The sequence below is a fragment of the Heterocephalus glaber genome, unplaced genomic scaffold (genome assembly GCF_053883595.1).
Source record: "Heterocephalus glaber isolate CG9 unplaced genomic scaffold, H.glaber_assembly_v1.0 deba00000331, whole genome shotgun sequence".
Classification (NCBI taxonomy): domain Eukaryota; kingdom Metazoa; phylum Chordata; class Mammalia; order Rodentia; family Bathyergidae; genus Heterocephalus; species Heterocephalus glaber.
The window spans coordinates 22,501,038-22,507,798 of record NW_028258142.1 but is presented as its reverse complement, the minus strand read 5'-3'; the positions used below and the strand labels follow the sequence as shown (position 1 = coordinate 22,507,798).

At 37.8% G+C, this 6,761-nt stretch overlaps 1 pseudogene; it reads right to left on the bottom strand.

The window, feature by feature from the left end:
- Positions 1-1,973: 1,973 nt before the first annotated feature.
- LOC101713533 (ubiquitin-like-conjugating enzyme ATG3 pseudogene) lies at positions 1,974-4,342 on the bottom strand (annotated as a pseudogene).
- Positions 4,343-6,761: the final 2,419 nt, after the last annotated feature.

The window sequence follows — 6,761 nt, the reverse complement described above, 5'->3', positions numbered from 1 at the left end:
TTCATGGTGATAGGTATGGGTCTAGTTTTAATCTTTGGTGGTTGAAATCCAGTTTTTCCAACACCATTCATTAAAGAGGCTATCTATCCTCCAATGAGGGTGGTTGGCTCCTTTGTCAAAGATGAGGTGGCTGAGTATGTCTGAAGTTGTTTCTGCATCTTCTAATCTATTCCACTGATCCTTGGGTCTGTTTTTTTGCCCATACCATGCTGGTTTTATCACAGTAGCTTTGTAGTATAGTTTCAAGTTGGGGATTGTGATACTCCCAGCCATGCCTCTGTTGCCTAGAATTGCTTTTGGTATTCTAGGTCTCTTCTGGTTCCAAATGAAGTTTTGGATTGTTTTCTCTAATTCTGTAAAGTATATTGTTGGAATTTCAATCGGCATTGCATTAAATCTATATAGTAGTTTTGGAAGTATGGTCATTTTCACTATATTGTTTCTTCCTACTCAGGAGCAAGGGATGTCTTTCCATTTTCTTATCCTCCTCGATCTCCTTTTTCAGAGTACTGTAGTTTTCAGTGTAGAAGTTGTGATTAGTTTCTTTTCTCTAACTGCTTGTAGAATTTTGTTCTTTAGTTGGGTTTCTGGTATCTTAACTATTATATGCCTATGTGTAGATTTGTTTTTTGATCAAGGGTAGTTGGAGTCCTATATGCCTCACTTATCTGTGTGTCAAATTCTTTCCCCCTGCTCAGGGAGTTTTATGCCATCACTCTGTGAACAGTTTTTTTATGTCGTCTGCACTCTTCCTGTTTCTTCATTGACTCCAATCAATCTTATATTATTCTTCTTTGCATCATGTAGCAGCTGCTGGTTTGATTTCTCATAGTCCCTTGCCATTTTAAAGAAACTTTTATTTTCCTCGTCACTAATTACAATCTTATCTTCTATATCTGAAATTCTGTCCTCACATTGACTCATTCTGCTGCATAGACTTTCAATGGAGTTTGTAATCTCCGGAAATCTGTTTGCATCTGTTTTATGGATTCCATTTGTTTTCTATGTTGGGATTCCACCATGTTCCTCAGCTCCTCTATTTTTTTTTATCTGTGTCCTCTCTAGATTTATTAATCATGTCTTGCACTATGGGCACAATCTCTGCTGTTATCTTAGAAATTATTTCTGATTTCATTTTTTCCAGATTCTCTTTTGTTGCCAGTTCAGAAAGTCCAAGTGGTTGAGTATCAGATTGTGCCATCTCATTTCCCTTTGGGGTTGCTTTAGGTGATTTGGAAGTCTGGTCTTGAGACTTGTTTATGAGTCTTATTTCAAGGCGGGAGGCTTGTGCTGCTAGCACCCACAGGGCTCACCTCCTTGGTGCTGGGAGCAGCTCTGCTCCTGGGGACTGGGTGTGGTGGTATGGCCACCTGGAAGGTTCACCTTCTCGGTGCTGTGGGCACCTCTGCTCCTTGGTGCTGGGCTAGATTTATTGTTTCTGACCTGCAAATAAATCATTTATTTTCTCACTAAGTCAACCACGCACTACATTAAGGTTTACAAAAAGGAGTAGGTTTTCTGAATACTTAGACCAAACATTCTTGGAAATGGGAACTCATTTTGGTATAAGGTAAATATAGAATTCTTACATGATTTCTACTTGGAAAAAATAAGAATTTCAAATTATTGGCTTACTATGACCAACATTTTAAAATAAATCTTCCAAATATTCTTCACCTTGAAATAGCATAAGATATAAAAGAGATGAAAATGAAACAAAATATAATCCTGACAAGAATCTGTTTTGAAAAAGAAAATATTTAGCAATACTATGCATTGCTTAAACTAGTGAGATGACAATCTAAATTGGAACTATATAAATTAATTTTGTTTGCTCTAATAGATTAAAAACATTTGATGTAATCCTCCAATAAGTTTTTATCCTACCAGTAAACTGCAGAACTATAGAATGAAGACTATCAGATCACAGCAATACACATAGGCAGTTGGATTTATGCAGTTTGATGTTTATACAATTTTAATGCATGAGCTAATTTTTAAAGCATTTCCAGAAATGTTTGCATTTGCTTCTGCCAAAACATGGTTTCACAACAATTCAGTTCTCAAGTGCTAGCATGGTGATTCATTGAACAATGCTTTTTTTTTTTCCTTTTTGGTACTGGGGATCAAACTCAGGATCTTGTGCTTGCCAGGCAGGAAAGGCGCCACTGAGCTACATCCCTGGCCCACTATGCCATTTTTTAAAAAAAATCAGGTTCACTCTTTCCCACCCACCTCTTTCACAATAGCATAGCAAAACCTGAGTTCCTTCCTGTCAGCTCCTCCTTCCCCTTACATTCCCATTTCCTTGCCTTCACCTTCTGCCGCAGCACTCAGAAGTGTCTCCTTGAAAGGACTGTCTTCCTCCTACTGCTTTTTAAAATAAGATGCATTCTATAGGATTTTTTTTTCTTTCCCCCATACTTTCTTCTTTAATCTGACTTTTTAAAAAATGCATAAACATATAAATCCCTTTATTAGAGAAATTGTATATATTGGTAAATATAGTCAATGGTCACATCTATGGGTTAATTCTTTAAATATCAGAATCAATAATTAGGATAGATTCTACATTCTGTTTGTTACATTGTGAAGTGTCTTGTGTAGTCAAATTCTATTGTTGGAATGACAGCTTGTATAAATTTCAAAAAAAGTAGAAGATATATATGAACACCAAGCTTTCCCCCTTCTTCTGCAACTGTCTCAATGATTTTCTTCATCACTTCAGCATGCTTGCATGGGTGAACGGAACACATGAGAGGTGGTGGGAGATAAGGGTGATTTTCAATTGTCACTGTTTTCTTCACATGATCTTGACTGATGGCTTCATACATCTGCTCAACTGTTAAAGGTTGCCATTGCTCATCATAGCCGAACAACCATAGTCATGGTGTCTGGTAATATTTATCATAAGTGATGTATAAGTTGTAAGTTCTGGTCTGTAAAACAGCATCTTCACCTCCTGCATCAGTTTTAGCTTTACAAGGTTCTACTATTTTCCTCGTATCTAGAGTAGCCTCATCTGTTTCCAGCAATCCACTTTCTTCATATTCTTCCATGTCTGCAGCTTCTCCTTCCTCTTCCTCTTCTTCCTCTTCACAGAGTGCTGAGCAATCTTGGAGTTTTATACTGTCCTTGTTTTCCAATGTAATCTCCTTAACTGCTTCAGTTATTCCTGCGATACCTGTGTGGTGATATGTATCTACCCATCCCCCATCACCATCATCTTCTTCAACGATAGCTTCCGATTCATCTGAATATTCCATCTGTTTACAGTATTTGCAGCATGGCACATGTTTGGTTACCAAAAATTGTTTGCCTGTTGGTAGGTATGCTTTCATTTTTAATTTTTCCCTTGTACCCCATTGCCATGTTGGGTAGTGGTGAACTAAGTGATCTCCAGCTGCCACAAACTCTTCTGGGGTGATTACATCTGTTTCCTTAAATTTTGATTCCCCTTGCCCTCTCAGGAGCTGTCTTCCCTTTTGCTTCACTCAAATCCCTTCTGGGTCCCCTTCCTCCTCTCACTGGCCATAGCTCCACCGCCACCTGAGCCTCACGTCTAATCTGACTTTTGGATAGAAAATATTATCAATGTTATATTTTTTCCAGTGATTTTCCCCAGGGTCAAAGAGAAGAGCAATAGCAAAAGAAACCATCTATTTATTATTTCTATTTGTAGTCTATGCAAGGGTTCACAAAACAAAGTTCATAGAACTTGTTAAAAATGCAGATGTTCCAAACCTACTCTAGACTTGCTGAATCTCAGACTCTGGGGATAGAGTCCAGCAATCTTCTTTAACAATCTCTCCAGGTAATTTGGATTTGACAATCAAATCTGAGAACCACAGGACTAATGTCTTCTTTTACTTTTCTTCTCTTACTTGGTGTGTGTGCATGCATGTGTATTCTTGTGTGCGTGCGCATGTTTAGTTCTTTCCAGATGCTCCTGACAGTGCTGACAAGCATCAGTATTGTCTTACAAATGGTGGTTTCAGGGAAAGTGTATTGCCAAAGGGCAGGAATGCAGACCTAAGTGTTAGCATTTAATTACCTTCCTTTCAAGATCAGAGTTTTTAGATGGGAAAAAAAAAGCAAGCCTGTGAGCAAGCAGGCTCTCAAACTACTCAGTTTGCCACAACCAAAGAAAGTTATATATCTCCAGATCTCATTTTTTCAGAATTCATTTCACCAACTCTGGGGTCTGTTAAGTAGCAAAGAGGATGAGTGACTGTCCTCTCTCCACTGAAACACTTTATGGGGTACTGTCCCTCCCAGAACAGGCTGAATTTTGGAGGGTCTCCTAATTGAGACCAAGGAATTTTTCCAATCTTCATCTGCAGAGCATTGGTCTGTTGAGAGTTTTATCAGATTAGATTTTAATGTCAATAATTCCAGTGGATAAAGAGATGGAAATTCCTTTTTCTTTCACAATCAAAGTCAGGGAGAAGCAGCCAATGAAAGGTGTAATGACTCCGTGGTCACAAGGGACACTGCCTCCATTTTCTTTCCTCTCTGGTGTCCTTAATGGGTCAATTCATGGTATGAAATGTCTGCTTACATTCTCAATATCACATCCAAATTTCAGTTAGCAGGAAGGAGGAAGACATTTCTTTAAGAATATGTTCTGGACAAGAAACTAGAGACATTTATAGCTAAATGGATGCATATTGAGGCCATACTCTTAAGTGAAATAAATAGGACACACATGTGTAAATACTGAATAGTTTCTCTAGTGTGAGAAACTGAAAGTGTAAATAAGGACTAAAAGGTATAATAGATAGTTTGAAATAGGAAGTAAAGGGGCAAAGGGGAGGGGTAAGTGGGAGGGGTAAGGGAAAGGAAAGAAAGGAATGGAATTAATATGAAAAAATGAAAAAAGGAAACAAAGTCTGTAAATAGGGAGGAATGGAGGGGTTGAAGGGAGGGCAGGGGAAGGGGGAAAAAAATAAGAACCAAGAGAGTATGTAAAGGTGCACATCTCCAATGATGAATGTCATTATATTGTACACCTAAAATGTACCAATAAAAGGATATACAAAAAAAATAAATTCATGCAATTTTGAAAGGCTTTTTATTATATTTTCACTTTCAAACATCTACAAGTGGAGAGAGAATATTATAATTGTCTTCGTTTGTTCAAATGGCTGTAATAAAGTACTATGGAAAGGGAAACTTAAATAATAGAAATATATTTCTCAAGTCCTAGAGGGTGAAAGTTCAAGATCAAGTCACTGACAGGTTTGGTGTCTAGCAAGGACTTGCTTCCTGCTTCATAGATGGCACCTTCTTGCTATGTCCTCATATGGAGAAAGACGCTAACGCTCTGGAACCTCTTTTACAAGGCAGTAATTCCCTTCATGAGGACTCTACTTTTATAACCTAATCACATCCCATAGGCCACCCTTCCTAATGTTATCATCTTGGTGGTTAGGATTTCAATGTATGAATGTCTGGGGGATGTATACACACAGACCAAAGCAGTAGTGAACACTCACCCAGTTTCAAAATCATAAGCCCACATATTTTTTGATCTATATTTCCGCTCATTCCCCCACCCCAAAATATATTTTTAAGGACTTATAACAGAGATTATACTATTTTAAATACTTATTTTGCATGTCTTTTTTTTTTTTTTCCATACTGGGAATTGAACTCAGGATCTTGCACTTGCAAGGCAGGCGCAGTACCACTGAGCTAAATTCCTGGCCCTTAAATACTTATTTTAAAAAAGATTTTGAGAACCATAAACACCACATAAAGCATCTCAATGGCATGACAAACTAATCCCCACAATCTCACACATCATAATTAGACAAATCTGGTTAAAAATCATTGCTTTTCCTTCCCATCTCTCCATCCAACTGCCCCAAATGAGTCACCTCAGACAAGAATATATATGGGAATATTTGAACGTCCTCTGGGCCAACACCATGATTGTATTATTGGTCGAAGGTCACAGAATTGTGAATCTTTGCAGATAAATCCGCACATGCATGTGTTTCTCTCTCCCATTTTGAAGCCAAATGACCCTAACATTTGGTTTGTCATGAACTTCTTCCATTTTTCACTTGCCCCTGGCATTTGAAGGGAATCTTTGCCATGTCCAGATTTCCCAACACATATTCCCTGAGGTAACATTAGTTATGAAATTCCAGATTGGTTATGGCACAGATGTCCCTCTTCTGCAAAGAGAATGTAGAATTCTGACAGACAGTGTTAATGACAACAGAATGCTACATCTCAACAGGACAAAGACAGAGGCCTAAGTTTTCCAATCTTCAGCTTTATGGATATTTGGCTTAGACTCTGATTGGAACTCTGGAGCCTTCAAAGATAAAAGACTATTTCCATGTATAAGTAAAACAATTGAAGTAAAATCCCAAGTAACCATAAGGTAGACCTGAGAGTGCTAATTTAAAAATGCATCTAATTTCCACTTGGTTTATTAAAAAGCTTAAATTAATTGGGGGCAGAAACTGCTTTTAACTTTGGTGAATCCCTCTTTTCCATTTCTGTCCATGACTCTTTTCTTTTTTTTTTTTATTAAATTCTTTTATTGGTACATTGTAGGTATACAACACAATTACATTTCTCATTGGGAATTGTACCTTTACATAATGCATCTTGGTTCTTATTTTTTCCCCATTCCTAGCCCTCCCTTCAACCCCTCCACCCTTCCCTATTTACAAAGACTTTATTTCCATTTTTTCCATTTCTCAGCATTTTTCCTTTCCCTTCTTTCCTTTCCCCTGCCCCTC